This window comes from Magnolia sinica, chromosome 6 (genome assembly GCF_029962835.1).
Source record: "Magnolia sinica isolate HGM2019 chromosome 6, MsV1, whole genome shotgun sequence".
NCBI classification, from domain to species: domain Eukaryota; kingdom Viridiplantae; phylum Streptophyta; class Magnoliopsida; order Magnoliales; family Magnoliaceae; genus Magnolia; species Magnolia sinica.
Window position 1 is genome coordinate 55433043 of NC_080578.1, and position 17394 is coordinate 55450436.

Genomic DNA, 17394 nt, shown 5'->3' on the forward strand with positions numbered 1-17394 from the left:
CGTCCAACCTTTTGCTAACCCTCCTCAGCCCTCAGTCATACATGTCGCCTCACAATAGAACCCTTAACCTGCCCCTACCGAACTCATTCCATATCATGTGTCAGGAATAGTACCGCTACCTGCCGCTGACCTATGACGAAGGCATAGAAGGGCCCCAGTCGAGGCCACTGCCGACGGCAAAGAGCCTTGGAAGACCGAACTGCGAAGCCTATGATGACAGATCGCCGACATGAAGCAGACCTATCGGGGCAGCACGACTGGCTCAGAGGAGAAGGAATCCCCATTCATGGTCAATATCATGCAGGCACAGTTACCGGACAGGTTTCATCTCCCTCAAATCACTCCCTATACAAGAAATACTAACCCAACAGTGCATATGGAGTCTTTTAAGACCTACATGGAAATCCACAATGTGTCTGACACGGTCATGTGCCAAGCTTTCTCATTGACTCTAGCTGATGCTACTCGACTTTAGTTTAAACAGTTAAAGCCGAAGTCCATTAAAACATTTTTCGAACTTAGTGAGGCCTTCATCACTAATTTCATCGAAGGAAAGAAGAGACTGAAAGCACCGACACATCTGATGAACATAGTTCAGAAAGACGGCGAACTACTACAAGATTATATCAAGCGCTTCAATCTAGAAGCACTACAAGTGTGGAAACACTCGGATGAAACTGCGCTGAACGCCATCATGACCGGGTTGAGAGACAAACTGTTTCTCTTCTCTGTGGATAAGAATCCTCCTACCACATTGATGGAGTTCCTAAACCGATTACAAAAGTATGCTAATGTTGAAGAGTCCCGGATCTTGCGAGACGCTGTCCAAAATAAAGGCTCCGCGGCCAAGGAACAGGCGAAAAAGGAAACCAACTCAACCAACACAAGTAAGAAGTGAAAGGATGATTACTCCCTTGATGACCATAAGTTGAGCAAGTGACCTTATAGCAAGTTCACTAATTATACCCCGTTGAACAAGCCTCAGGAGCAAGTCCTAATGGAGATAAAAGACAAATGCTTTATTCAATGGCCAAACAAACTACGAGGCAATCCTGACCGAAGAAGCAAGAATAAGTACTACCATTTTCATCAGGATCACGGGCACAATACGAACGATTATTACCACCTAAAATAGGAAATTGAAAGGCTTATCCGGGAGGGTCACCTTAGCGAACACATAAAATAAAGGGGAAGCCGAACCGCTGCTGTCGAGGAACAACCGATCGATAACCAACCTACCGGGGATATCCAAACAATATTGTAAGGCCATAAGGGTGGGGGTGATTTAAACAATGCCCGAAAGAACCATGCAAGGAGCATCGGATGCCCTGAACCAGAAGTAATGGTCCTTGCCCGACCATTGAAAGAGAGAAAATTGGAAAGGTACAATGTCACTTTCACCGATGAAGATGCCCGAGGTATTCACCACCCTCATGACGATGTATTAGTTATCACCGTTACTATAGCTAATTAGAAGGCCTTCCGAATCCTTGTTGACACAGGGTTGTCGGCGGATGTACTTTTCCTTCAGGCCTTCAATAAGATGAATATTGGACAAGCTTCACTCCAAGCCGTGAAAAATCCCCTGATCGGATTCTCTAGAGGTCAGGTCATGCCTGAAGGGGCTATTCTGCTTCCGCTTATAACTAGGGATGATAAAAATTAGACCACCATGATGGTCGACTTCCTAATAGTCGAACAATCATCTGTCTACAATGCTATCCTTGGTCGATAACATTGTACCTTCTCCGAGCGACGGTGTTGACCTACCACCTCGTTATGAAATTCCCTACCGAACACGGTGTGGGAATTGTCTTGGGTGACCAATAGGACGCTCGATAGTGTTATGCCACGCCTTTGAGGGTTCCTCGCGAAATGATGATGATCGAGTCGTTGGACCCACGAGAGTTATCCCAGACATGTGGCCGACCTATGGAAGACCTTGCCCCGATCTTTCTGGACGAGTCTGATCCCTCCAAAGCAGTGTAAATTGGGTCATATTGTGTTGACATTTTGTCGATGTTTTTGTGTGGTCCTATGAGGATATGTTGGGCATTGATCTAGTCATTATGGTGCATCAGTTGAACATAAACCCATCCTACCGCCCGATTCAACAGAAGCGACGAGCTCTTGGCTCGGAGAGGTACGCGGTAATTGTAGAAGAGGTCAGCAAGCTCCTCAAGGCCAATTTCATTGAGGAAATCTATTATAAGGCCCGTATCCTAGACCGTACGGTTCCTTAGACTCTCGCGATCCTCACCATAGAATTCCAGCAACCCGCGACCTATAATCGGCGTTGGCCCGTGACCCTAAGTAGCATCCTTTAAATCTATGTCGACTCAACTTGAAACTTGTACACTAGCGACCACAGTGTCGCCGTTGGTCCAACGCCGCGTCTCGCGTGCCGATGTGATACCCAGGTCAGGAGTTGTGGGCTCACGTATATCTCGAGGAAACGCCGTGCGTTGCAAATTTGGAGAGAATATTTAGCACATTTCACATCAATCAATCAAGTACTAGTCAAGTACACAACCCATGCCTCTCCCATCCCTTTCTTACCAATAAAAACAAGCAACCCATACCCCATGCCACCTCACCCCCCCCAAAAGTCAACTAAAACCCATACCCTCATCACATCTCTCCTTACACAACCATTCCCCCATCTTTCACTCCATCCCATCTCATTTTCTCCACCATTTTCCAAGTAATTCCCAAGGAGAGAAAGAGAGCCAAGTGTGGCCCATTCCCTACCACCCAATCTCTCATCCTAGCCATCCATACTTCATCAACCTCTATCAAAGAGAGAGCTTAGGAGCTTAGCATTCCAAGGAGCCAAGAAGGAGCGAAATCAGTGGGTGTTCATAGCATTAGATCTTGATTTTGATGTAATGCCCACTTGTGATGGGACCCATTTTGACGTATTTGTTCTAGCAAAGAGGGGCCCATAGTGGTGGGGTCCCTCCTCTACGTCGTCTCTCTCTCTCTTGTGATGTGGTGTGGCCCACTTGATCCATGTCGTACAAACCATGTGGGCCCACCTGATGTAAGCTTTCCATCCATCCATTGCTTTGGACGATGGGACCCTAACTTGTGTTCCATCCACGCCGTCTATCTTGGACGCTGGATGAAGGGAAATACAAATAGCAACTTGATCCATAACGTGGGGTCCACCTTGATCAAGTGCTGCATCCAGAACGTGGGACCCACCCTATTGTAGTGTTGCACCCACCACCGTCTAGTCCCTGGACGGTGGGACTGACCTTGATGTATATGTTCTATCCCCCACCATCCATTGCTTGGACGTGGGGCCACCTTAATGTGTGTGTGTGGGGTTGACACTGTCCATGGAAACCCACTGTGATATTTGTTAAATGCACACTATGCATCCAGGGGCCCACCATGATGTGTATCTTGCATCCAGGCCGTCCGTCCAGGGCCCGGATGCTGGAGCTGATTCAAGTCAATATACATAGACACACACACACACACACACACACACACACACACACACACACACCTGCTATGAATGGATTGGCTAGTGTGCCTCATGCAGTTATATAGCTGCTGTAAATCACATCAGCAAGTTCTATGGGGCCCACATGCCATGTGCATGAGATCCAAACCATCCATCTATTATGGGTCCCAGCAACTATGCTGCTGTAACACGTCAGCAAGTTCTGTGGGCCCATCACGGGGTATGTTTTATATCCATACCATCCAACCATTTTGCAGTTGTGTGGGGCCCACCCCACACATGCTACACATGTGGGATGGGACCCACCTTGATGTATTTATTCTATCTGCACCGTCCATCTGTCCAGGACGGTAGGTCTGATCATGAGGTTATGTTATATTCAAACCGTCCGTCCGTTTGGGATGTGGACCCCACCACCATGATGCATGTGTTTTATACCCATCGTCCATCTGTGAGGGACACACCACGATGTAGGCCACATGTGTGGGGGCCTACCATGATGTATGTATTTTACATCCTCACCTTCTAGACTGTTAGACGGTGGGATGCACTATGATGTAAGTGTTTCATTCACTTCGTCTACCCATGAACCCCACCTTAATATTTGTATTTCATCCAGACCATCCAACGGTTGGGCCCTGACATAATGTACGTGTAATATGTGAGCCGTCCAGCGTCCACACCGTCCATGCGGGATGCGGACCCCACTAAGATTTATGTATTTCATTCACACCGTCCATGAAATACTGCTGGATTGTTGTCCAGTAGCTGCATCAGCCCACTATGTGATGTATCTGTTTTATCCACATCGTCTAGATAAGGCGGCGGGCCCTGATTGATGTCTGTGTTGCCCCTCCACCGTCCAACGTGGACGATGGGACTTACCCTAATGTATGTGTTCCATATCCATGTTGTTTATCCATTTTGATGGCACAGGACCCACCTACTATATGAGTTGGGCCCACCTAACTATTTAGTCCCACCTTAATGTGTAGGTTGCACATTCTGCCCATCCATTATTCCTGAATCATGGGCCGCCTCATGTATTGGGCCCAAGTGATGAGGCCTATTGTCATGTATATTAGGCCCGTGTGAGCAGCCCATTATGATGTATATTAAGCCCGTATGAGCGGCCCATTGTGGTGTAGTTATGGCCCATTTGGTGAGGCCCATTGTGGTGTATTTGTGGCCCATTTGGCAAGGCACTTTATGATGTATATGTCGCCCATGACTGAGGCCTGATGTGTTGTATATGAGGCCCATGAGTGAGGCCCGATGTGTTGTATATGAGGCCCATGAGTGAGGCCTGATGTGTTGTATATGAGGCCCATATGATGAGGCCTGATGTGTTGTATATGAAGCCCATGAGATGCGGCCCATTACAATGTGTAAGACCCATGTGATGCAGCCTATTGCGATATGTGAAGCCCATATGATGAGGCCCAGTGTGATGTGTGTGAGGCCTATGTGATGAGGCCCATTGTGATGTGTACGAGACCCATGTGTTGTGGCCCATTGTGATTGTATGAGGCCCTTTCCCCATTGTAAGTTAGACTCTATGGCGGGCCGTACTCTAAGTGCAATGGTGGTTAAATGTCCACGTTGCAAACCTCCCTAGAGCCCATTATCAGGCCCATTTCCATCTTCTCTTACTGGGCTATCCCAAACTGTTGGGCCCACCTTGATGTTAGTGATACCCATTGGGCTACCCAACCGTTGGGCCTCGTATTGATGATTATATTACCCATCTTTCTCTTGATTAGGCTATCCTAATCCATTAGGCCCCCATTTGATAATGATGCTTTCCACCATACCCTATAGGACCACCCAAGCCTTGGAGCCCATCTTTTGTTTGTACCGAGCCTTCCATACAGAATGTAGCCCACCTTGTGCTTATTGGGTCCTCAGGAAGCCAAGATTGCTATGTGTTGGAATGGGCAAGGAAGCCCACGCCTTGTTCTTAGGCCCATTCTTAATATGAGTAGGTCATCTAGGCCATCCTTAATACGAGGAGAGTACATCGTCACCGTAAGTGTAAAGATCGGTGGTATCAGGTTTGGTATATCCACTGTTGAGGACCGTGTAAGTGCTATGGTTTTATGCTCCTTTGGTTGTCAAATTTTGTGGTGCCAAAATATCAATACATGTCTTGTGTAATCTATGTCTTGTGTAGATCATTGGTATATATGATCAAGACACTGTATTTGGGTTCAAGACATTGCATCACCTCTCTAAACACAATGCTTCAAGTCAAGAACGAAGATTTACTTCAAACCATTTCAAGAAATGCAAGCACAAGCTACAATGAAATAAGTGATCTTGTTCAAAGACTCAAGTTCATGTACAACTCGAAATGAAGTGTAATTCAAACTTTAGAAGATCTCAAGTTCAATGCTACATCAAGTATAGAGATCTCAAGCTTCACAATCTTCAAAGGTTAACTATCATATGAAGAAAATGAAGTCTTGATGTTCATATCTCACTTTTAAGGTATGATTGACCTTAGATTGACCTTAGGGTAGGTCATTTTATATACATAATTCAAATTGAATTACTTAACATGTATTTGGGCTATTCTAGGACTAGTCCTGAACCCTGTTCGACTAGTCCTAGCATTGTCTTGACCAGTCCAAGAAATTTCAAGACCAGTCCTAAGGTTGTTGCAATTTTTCAAAATTTTCTGTTCATCCATGACCAATCCTAGACTCTGTTCGACCGGTCGTGTGAACAGTGCCGACTCGTCTTACGATCAGTCTTGGATCTATGACTCAAACTACAACAACTAAATCTAGTGCCTCATGACCAGTCGTATGGTGGTTACGACCAGGCGTGGAGGGATCACGACCGGTTGTAGACTGCCTTCAACCAGTTGTGGAACGGTTTGATCCGATTGCGCTCAAAATTTTAAAATTCTGTTGGTCCTACGACTAGTCATAGTGTCCATAGGACCAGTTGTAGATGTAATTTCTAAAACTATAAATAGACGACGAATTTCAGAGTTTGATAACTCAATTCAAGTAAATTCAAGGCATCACTCTGAGATAAGTTTGTGTTCATTTTTAAGCTAATTTGTGCATATTTAATTTCTCTTTTATTAGCTTTATTGATTTGATTTTGTTTCTATATTCCAATCTGAATTGAAAACAGGAATTGTTGTGTTCCTTCTTCTTGGAATCAAAATCAAATAGAGCTAGCCCTAATTGGATTTAATTTAAAATCAATTAGAACTTAGAACCATTTCAAAGTGAGTATTAGATATTAAACTTCTACATTCAAATTTCCACTCTGATTGGTTCTACCGGGCTGCTACAAAAGGAGAAATCCAAGTATTTTACATTTGTGTAAATCTTTTATTGTATTAGTTTCTTTTGAGATTAAACCAAAAAAATCTTATTGTGTTGGTTATTTGAGGAGACCAGAAAACTCAGAAGTAGGGTTTTTTGAATTGTGTAAGCCCATTTGAAAGACACAATTGTGAAGGTTTTAGGTGAACCTGAGAAACCTATTTTCATAGTGAATGCTGATATCCCCTGTGTGAGGATATTAGGAGTGGAGTAGCAAGATGTGTGGCTGTTGTTTAACAATTGGTGAACACACAAGTGAACCACTATAACTCTTTGTGTTCTGTGGATGTGTGATTTATTTTTCCTATCTTTTATCATTCAAGTTTGTGGGATGTATGTGTGGATGTGAATGTTGTAATATTTACATTTCAAGCATTGTGGGGAATGTTGTAATAGTTTAGAATTTCATTTCTTGATATTTCCTTTATTTCCTTTCAATTTGAGTTTTTGATATTCAAATTGTTCTAGTAAGGTTGTCATGCCATAAACCCTTGGTTTTTATGGTGCAAGGTTGTCCTTAGAACAACATTGGTATTAACCTCTCTATTCTAGTATTTGAAGGTTGCTTTACATTTCCATATTGTGATTGGTTTAAAGTGCTATCTTTACTCTATTCATTTTAATTCCACCATTAAAGTTTTAATTTGGCATAGTCCTATTCACACCCCCCTCCCCCCCCCGCTAAGACATATAACTAGGCCTTTTAAGTGGTATCAACTTCTAATAGCTCATTTTAATTATTATATTTTTGGATTTAATTCCTGAGCTAATCGATCTAAGCTATTTATAAGATGTCAAATTTTGATAGCCTTTCAGTCACTAGGCCTCCACCATTTAATGGCTCTAATTATGCCTATTGGAAAGCCAGGATGAGGATTTTTCTTAAATCCATGGATGAGAGCGTGTGGCAAGCCACAGTGACAGAATGGACCCCTCCTACCACTGAAGTGACTGGAATCGATGGTTCAAAATCAATGAGAGTAACACCTTATTTCTCTTGGACCACTCTTCAGAAAAATGAGAGTAGTGCTAATGCAAAAGCACTAAATGTAATCACTTGCGCAATATCACCGGATGAATTCAAAAGAATTATATCTTATGATACTACAAAGGAAGCTTGGGATATTTTAGAAATGACACACGAAGGAACATCAATTGTCAAGAAATCTAAAGTCCAACTCCTCACAACCAAAATTAAGGAAATACATATGGAGGAAAATGAAATGTTCATGGACTTTTATACAAGATTAAATGACATTGTGAACTCCATGTGGGGTCTTGGTGATAAAATCCCAGAAAGTAAAGTGTGTGCAAAGATACTACGCTCACTTCCTGAACGGTTCAATTCTAAGGTAACTGCGATCCAAGAACTTCGTGATACAGACAATATGAGGGTAGAAGAATTAGTTGGGTCTTTACAAACCTATGAATTAAATTTTAAAGCTCCTAAAGGTAAATCTATTGCCCTTAAATCTTCTAAATATATTTCTCAAGAAAATTCTAATTGTGAAAATTCTAAAGATGATATGGCTCTTTTAACGAAGAAGTTTTACAAGATTTTCAAAAGTAAAAAGAGGGTTAATTTTCAAAAATCAAATGATAAGAAAAGATCTAAATCTAAATCTAAAACTTGAAAATCTTTAAAAGATATTCAATGTTACAACTACCAAGAATATGGGCATTTAGCAAACAAGTGTCCTAAAAAGGATAAACTTAAAAAGAAAGGAATGGTGGCTACTTAGGATGAATCTTCTGGCACTGAAGCCTCTTCTGAATCAGAAGATTCTGAAACCGAGTCGGGCAATGAAGTCAAAGCCCTTATGATTGTAGCCAAGTTCACTTTTTCAGATCATGATGATTCTACTAGTGAAGAAAATCTGAATAGTGATCATGAAAATGAAGAAGATCTTCAACATGCTTACAAGCCTTATACCAGGAAAGTTGTAAAGTTGCTGTAAAACTAAAACTTCAAAAAGAAAGGTTTTCAAAACTTAAAAAATTTTTGATTCACTTGTTTTAGAAAAATCCCATATTTCAGATTGTTTTGAAAAATCAAAATGCGATTTAGATTTCAAAACTTCCCTAATTGAAAATCTAAAATCTGAAAATGAAAAACTAAAACTTGAAGTCTCTTCTCTTTTGAGTTTAAAGGATACATGGAGATATGCCCAAGGCGATCTAAAGTTAGAAAATCTTTTGTCTGGATCAAGAAAATGTGACGACCGATCTGGTTTGGGCTACGATAAAATTGTTCCTCCTAATCACAAGAATACTTCTCCTAAGTTTGTAAAAGGAGAATCCTTAAACTCAAAAAAGAAAATTTCTAATCAAAAGTTTTCTAAAAATACCAAAACCTTTCAATCCTTTAAACCTAAAAGTAACCATATCAACTATAAAAATCAGAACCAAAACACTTTAGCCGAAAAAATAGTTGATTTTCTTAAGGAGCTCTTAAAATCTAACTCAGTGGGTCATTCTTACAACAACTACAAAATTAAGAAGACCAACTATTCTCCTAAACCCAAAACAGTTATGAAATGGGTTCCTAAGGTTACTTGTTTGGTTGTTTACATGGCTTTTAAAGCTTCAAGCCATTCAAAGTAGTACTTAGACAGTGGATGCTCAAGGCACATGACTGGTGATAAAGGTTTATTCATCGATCTTAAAGATATGACTGATGGTTCAGTCACATTTGGTGATGGTAGTAACTGCAGGATTATTGGCCAAGGTATGGTTCAACTTTCTAACCTTCCTCTATTTAAAAATGTCTTATACGTTGAAGGGTTAAAACACAATCTGTTAAGCATATCTCAAATATGTGATAACAATCATAGTGTAAAATTTTCTAACCAAGGTTGTGAAATTCTAAATAATAAGGGTTCATCAATATTAACAGGTCACAAAACTTCTAAAAACTGCTATATTGTTAGTGAATCCAGCTCATCTAGTCAATCGTGTTACATGGTCCATAGCGATGAGACTGTTTTATGGCATAAATGTCTTGGACATGTACACTACCGTAATTTGTATAAACTGAGCAAAAGAGAAATAATAAGAGGTCCGCCTAAATTACAAAAATTAGATAAAATATGTGATGAATGCCAGATTGGCAAGCAATCAAGGAGCTCTCACAAGAAGGTAAACTCCAATGCCACATCAAGACCACTCGAGCTTTTCCATATGGATCTTATAGGACCTACTAGGATGGAGAATCGAGGTGGTAAAAAATACATTTTAGTAATTGTGGATGATTTTACCAGATTCACTTGGGTAGCTTTCTTAAGGGATAAATAAAAAATCTTGATGAAGTAAAAAGGGTTCTCAAACGAATTCAAATCAAAAAATGTTCTCAAGTCTGTAAGATTCATAGTGATCATGGATCTGAATTTGAGAATAAAAGTTTTGAGAAATTCTGTAGTGATCAGGGAATATCACATGAATTCTTTGCACCTAAAATACCACAACAAAATAGTATTGTTGAAAGAAAAAATAGAGTGCTTCAAGAAATGGCTAATGTAATGTTAAATAGTATGAAGCTCCTAAAAATCTTTGGGCTAAAGCCATAAATACTACATGCTATACTATCAATCGAGTTTATACAAGTAAGTCAAATAATAAAACTGCTTATGAACCGTGGTTCGATAAGAAGCCTACTATCAAATTCTTTTGAGTTTTTGGCAGCAAGTGCTATATTTTACGTGACTGTGAAAATCTAGGAAAGTTTGACACTAAAAGTGATGAAGGTATCTTTTTAGGATATTCTTTAAACAGTCGCGCATATCGTGTGCTGAACAAAAGGACTGATGTTATTCAAGAATCTATTAATTTGGTCATAGACGATCACTTGAATACACATGCCCAAGTTCAGGTAATGATGAAGTTCTTTTAATTGACAAACTAGATACTTCATCAAATCAAACTGGCTCTGAACTGAGGACTGTTAAAGATCATCCAACCACTCAGATTCTTAAAAACCCTCTCACTGGTGTACACATTCATAGACAACTAGAAGATATATCTAATTACATATGTTTTACATCCTAGATTGAATCGACAAACGTAAAAGAAGCTCTTACTGACGAAAACTGGATTGTCGCGATGCAAGAAGAGCTTAACCAATTTGTGAGAAATGATGTTTGGTATCTTGTTCCTAGACCTAAAGATAAACATATTATCAGAATAAAGTGGATTTTTAAAAATAAGTTGATGAACTTGGTAATATAATTCGAAACAAGGCTAGACTGGTTGTACAAGGGTACACTCAAATTAAAGGTATTGATTATAATGAAACGTTTACCTCAGTAGCTCGTCTTGAGTCAATTAGACTATTTATGTCCATTGCTTGCTTTAGAAAATTCAAAATTTATCAAATGGATGTGAAGAGTGCCTTCTTAAATGGTGATATTCATGAAGAAGTATATGTTGAACAACCAATGGGTTTTGAAGATCCTAAGAACACTGATCATGTCTATCGCCTTAAAAAGGCTCTCTATGGCTTAAAACAAGCTCCCAGAGCATGGTACGGGAAATTGACTAAGTTTTTACTAAGACATGATTTTCAAATGGGAAGTGTAGATAAGACTCTTTTTCTTAAGAAACTTAATGATCACATCTTAATAGTGCAGATCTATATTGATGATATTATTTATGGATCTACCTGTACTAACATGACTATTGAGTTTGCAGATTTAATGAAATCTAAGTTCGAAAATCTAAGTTCGAAATGAGCATGGTTGGGGAATTAAATTATTTCCTAGGGTTGCAAGTAAAACAACAACCTGATGTTATTTTCATCTCTTAGACCAAATATGCTCTAAGCTTAATAAAAAAGTTCAGATTTGGGAACGGTAAGAATTTTGATACTCTTATGAGTACAACTTTAAGACTCTCAAAGGACTCTATAGGTAAAAATGTAGATCCTAAATTATATCGTAGTATGATTACCAGTTTACTTTATTTAACTGCAAGTAGACCTGATATTGCTTTTAGTGTTGGTATTTGCGCTAGATATCAATCTGACCCTAAAGAGTCACATCTAACTGTTGTTAAGAGGATTATGCAATATGTCACAAGTACTGCTAAATTGGGTCTCTGGTATCCATATGATACTAGTGTTCAACTGGCTGGGTACTCAGATGTTGATTGGGCTGGTAATATTGATGACAGGAAATCAACCAGTGTTGATTGTTTCTATATTGGAAATTGTTTAGTTTCTTGGTTTAGCAAGAAGTAAAGTTCTATATCGCTCTCAACTGCTGAGGCTGATCACATCGCAGCAGGAAATACATGTACTCAGCTTGTTGGGATGAAACGTATGTTAAGCGATTATGGAATTGCACAGGAATCAATGATATTATCTTGTGATAATTTCAGTTCTATAAACATTTCAAAAAATCTAATCCAACATTCACGTACCAAGCACATTGACATTAGGTATCATTACATTTGTGAATTAGTGGAAGAAAAGCTGATATCTTTGGAATACATTTCTACCAAGACTCAACTTACTGACATTTTCACTAAACCGATCAACAAAAGCAGGTTTAATAAATTGAAATTTGATCTTGGTATGTGCATTTTAAATTGATTATTCATGCATATTTGTATCATAGTGTATATATATTTAATAATTTAGTGATTTAAATTTTAAATTTTTATAAGAAATGCATGTTTTTGATGGTACACGACCAGTCGTGGACGTGCTCGACCAGTCGTGGCACAACCAGTCGAGGATGAGCCACGACCAGTCGTGTAGCGCACTGACCCTTTTAAAATTTGGCGAAAACTTCATCTTCCACATTTCCTATTTCCTCTCTAACGAGTCGACACTCGACCGGTCGTACCCACCTTTCTAGATCTTCAAAGTTAGTGCGTCTTTTACATTTTCCTTGTAGATTCTAGTCAATATTACTTCATTTTCACTCTTGGAGTAATTTATTTTGTCATTCATTGCAATTTTGGAGTTTTATCTTGAAAAATCTGATCTATCAAAACCCCACTCCACATCTTATGTAGTTACTTGTTTCTTTGTTTATTCTATTGCAAATGGATGTTAGAGGGAAAAAGAAAACTTCTCGTGGTCCATCATCTTTTAGATCAACTCCTATCACTCGGCGCCATCTTCGGTCACTTGAAAATGATCCCTCACATGTGCAGGATTTGTGTATGCGCAATGTCATTGTTGATCGTCTTGTTGATCTCGACCACATTACTCCTTTTGGTATCATACCTCTTCTTCAAGCGGTAGGTGGGCTAACATCTTACATTGGGGTGGGCCTGCGTACCAATCTATTGCTCAGTCCATGTTTACATGTATTTCTAATTTTTCGACTGAGAATTTATCGTTTAAAATTGCTGCTAGAGAAGGTCCATTTAATGTAGATCATCATCTGATATCTGACCTTATGGACATACCTGTCAATGACGAGGGTATTCCTATTCATACTCTAGTTGAGAAACCCTCAGAATCAGAAAAACACATGCTCACTAGAGATTTATGTAATATGAATGTGTAATAGACTCATAATGGGAATGCACTCCCCTCAAAGTACTTGTTACCCAGATACAGGTTTCTCCACATAATCTTTATTTTAAATCTGTATCCGCCTTCTGGTAATAAAACAGAGTTGACTGCCTTTATGGTTTGATTTTTGCATTCTGTCATTTCTGGTACTAAAGTTTATCTTCCTTCCTTAATATGTCATTCCATCATTCAGTTTCGTCTCCATCCAGGTCATAGTGATATTTCGTTTGCCTATCTTATAACTGTTTTATCTACTCACATGCTAGTTGCTATGCCTGTTGGAGAGGCTCCTATCCATCATCTTATTTTTAACAATTCAAATATTAACAAGATGAAATTGGAATTAGCTCCTGGCCAAGTGGATGTGGGTGATGGTGGAGCTAAAGTAGGGAATGAAGAAGAAGCTGGTGATCTTCCTCCTGATGATATAAATATGAATGATATTTTTAATGAAATTGATTATGATTCTGATAATAATCCTGACTATGACCATCTGATTTTGATGCTCGTCTTCGTGCTCTAGAGGAGAAGGTAGAGAATATCAATGTGGCCCATAATTTACGGTTTAAATATATGCACAAATATCTTAGGCGCTTAAACAAGGGCCTTCATCAACTTGATCCTACCATTCCTACGCCTTCTTCAGGATCTGATTAAGTGATTTACTCTTTAGTCTGTAATAACTTTAAGTCTACTTGTGTTAGTTTGTGCACTTTATTTGGTTTACTGACTTTTGATTAAACCAGTTAATGGTATGTGGTCTTTTATTTGCTTATCTCTTGTCTAGTTAATCCTTTATTACTCCCATTTCTTATCCTTTTCCATTTTTTCTTCTTCTTCCTTTTCCATTTTTTCTTCTTCTTCCTTTGTCAGATTGTGCCAAAAAGGGGAAGAAAGATTTGGATTGATTGCTTATGGCATGGATATGGATTGTGGGTAGCATATAATTTATTTATTTTTGGATATATATGTGTGCTACTCAGGGGGAGTATGTGAAGAGATGTTTTGGCTATGTTGTGCCTAGTTCATAATGTTATGTGCTAGTTAATGACAACTAGTGCATGATTCTTTAACCAGGCTGTAACTGGTTCTGGTTCTCTTATATATGACTGGTACATGATTCCTTATTGAGCATGTAATGCTTCTCTTATTTTGAGTGGAGTATGTTTTGTCACAAATTTGACAAAAGGAGAGATTGTAAGTGATTTTATGCTCCTTTGGTTGTCAAATTTTGTGGTGCCAAAACATCAATATATGTCTTGTGTAATCTATGTCTTGTGTAACTCATTGGTATATATGATCAAGACACTGCAATTTGGTTCAAGACATTGCATCACCTCTTTAAACACGCTGCTTCAAGTCAAGAACAAAGATTTACTTCAAACCATTTCAAGAAATGCAAGTAGAAGCTACAACAAAATAAGTGATCTTGTTCAAAGACTCAAGTTCGTGTACAACTCAAAATGAAGTGTAATTCAAACTCTAGAAGATCGCAAGTTCAATGCTACATCAAGTATAGAGATCTCAAGCTTCACAATCTTCAAAGGTTAACTATCATATGAAGAAAATGAAGTCTTGATGTTCATATCTCACTTTCAAGGTATGATTGACCTTAGATTTATCTTAGGGTAGGTCATTTTGTATACATAATTCAAATTGAATTACTTTATATGCATTTGGGCTGTTCTAAGACTAGTACTGAACCCTGTTCGACTAGTCCTAGCATTACCTTGACCATTCTAAGAAATTCCATGACCAGTCTTAAGGTTGTTGCAATTTTTCATAATTTTCTGTTCGTCCACAACCAATCCTAGACTCTGTTCGATCGGTCGTGTGAATAGTGCCGACTCGTCCTATGATCAGTCCTAGATCTACGACTCAAATTACAACAACTAAATCTGGTGCCTCACGACCAGTCGTAGGGTGGTTACAACCAGTTGTGGAGGGATCACGACCGGTCGTAGACTACCTTTGACCAGTCGTGGAGGGATCACGACCGGTCGTAGACTACCTTCAACTAGTCGTGGAACAACCTGATCCGATCGCGCTCAAAATTTTAAAATTCTGTTGGTCCTACGACCAATCGTAGTGTCCACAGGACCAATCATAGACGCGATTTGTGAAACTATAAATAGACGACGAATTTCAGAGTTTGATAACTCAATTCAAGTAAATTCAAGGCATCACTCTGAGATAAGTTTGTGTTCATTTTAAAGCTAATTTGTGCATATTTAATATTCTCTTTTATTAGCTTTATTGATTTGATTTTGTTTCTATATTCCAATCTGAATTGAAAATAGGAATTGTTGTGTTCCTTCTTCTTGGAATCAAAATTAAATAAAGCTAGCCCTAATTGGATTTACTTTAAAATCAATTAGAACTTAGAACCATTTCAAAGTGAGTATTGGACATTGAACTTCTACATTCAAATTTTTACTCCGATTGGTTCTACCGGGCTGCTACAAAAGGAGAAATTAAGGTATTTTACATTTGTGTAAATCTTTTATTGTATTGGTTTCTTTTGAGATTGAGCCAGAAAAATCTCATTGTGTTGGTTATCTGAGGAGAGTCAGAAAACTCAAAAGTGGGGTTTTTTGAATTATGTAAGCCCATTCGAAAGACATAATTGTGAAGGTTTTAGGTGAACCTGAGAAACCTATTTTCATAGTGAACGCTGATTCCCTTGTGTGAGGATATTAGGAGTGGAGTAGCAAGCTATGTGGCTGTTGTTTAACAGTTGGTGAACACACAGGCAAACCACTATAACTCTTTGTGTTTTATGGATGTGTGATTTTTTTTTCCTATATTTTATCATTCAAGTTTGTCGGATGTATGTGTGGATGTGAATGTTGTAATATTTACGTTTCAAGCATTGTGGGGAATGTTGCAATAGTTTAGAATTTCATTTCTTGCTATTTCCTTTATTTCCTTTCAATATGAGTTTTTGATATTCAAATTGTTCTAGTAAGGTTGTCCTGCCATAAACCCTTGGTTTTTATGGTGCAAGGTTGTGCTTAGAACAACATTGGTATCAACCTCTCTGTTCTAGTATTTGAAAGTTGCTTTACATTTCCATATTGTGATTGGTTTAAAGTGCTATCTTTACTTTATTCATTTTAATTCCACTATTAAAGTTTTAATTTGGCATAGTCCTATTCAACCCCCCCCCCCCCCGCCCCGCCCTCTAGGACATATAGCTAGGCCTTTTCAGACCGATCCTCATATTATGGATTAGATCTGCTGTCCTTCTATGAACCCCACTATATATATAAGCCGATTATCGATTACGACTATGATTGGTATATGCACTGAGTATGTGTTAGCATAACATTATGATTGTATGAGGCCCATTGTGACTATGTGAGGCCTATCGTGATTGTATGGGGCCATTGTGTGATTGTTTGAGGCTCATTGCGATTATATGAGGCTCATTGTGATTATATGAGGCCCATTGTGATTGTACAAGGCCCATGTGTTTATATGAGACCCATTGTGATTGTGTGAAGCCCCTTGTATGTACGAGGCCTAATTGTGATGTGTGAGACACCATAATGTATGTGATTATAATCATGCTTAGTAAACTTCATGATACATGCCCATACGCATCATTCGCATGCTTGTTATGAGGAGTGATTGAGCATAGCATGTGCCATTGGGCTGATTGTTTATGGGACTCCCTGAGAGACGGAGTTACCCCACATAAGCGCGCGATACGTGTAGGTTTGATGCATGACTGGATGGTATGACTCATGTGTCTCACATTTTATGACACGATCATTTGGCGCCCTAGCGATATTAGGGCTGCGACCTCCACAGGCATATCGTGGATGGCCAGATGGGACATCGAAATTATTTAGTTTGAGCATATGGGCACTTTGGATGTCCGTGGGTGAAAGTCCCTAAACTCCCATGGCTAGCGGATGCTCCAACGTCTAGACCAAGTGGAAGACATGATCGTCGAGTGCCGAATACCAGGAGGCTGTGCTTCCCACTGTGTCGTGCTCGGTTGGGAGAGGTGTGGCCTTATCCACCCCAGTGAGGGGGTTGTAAGC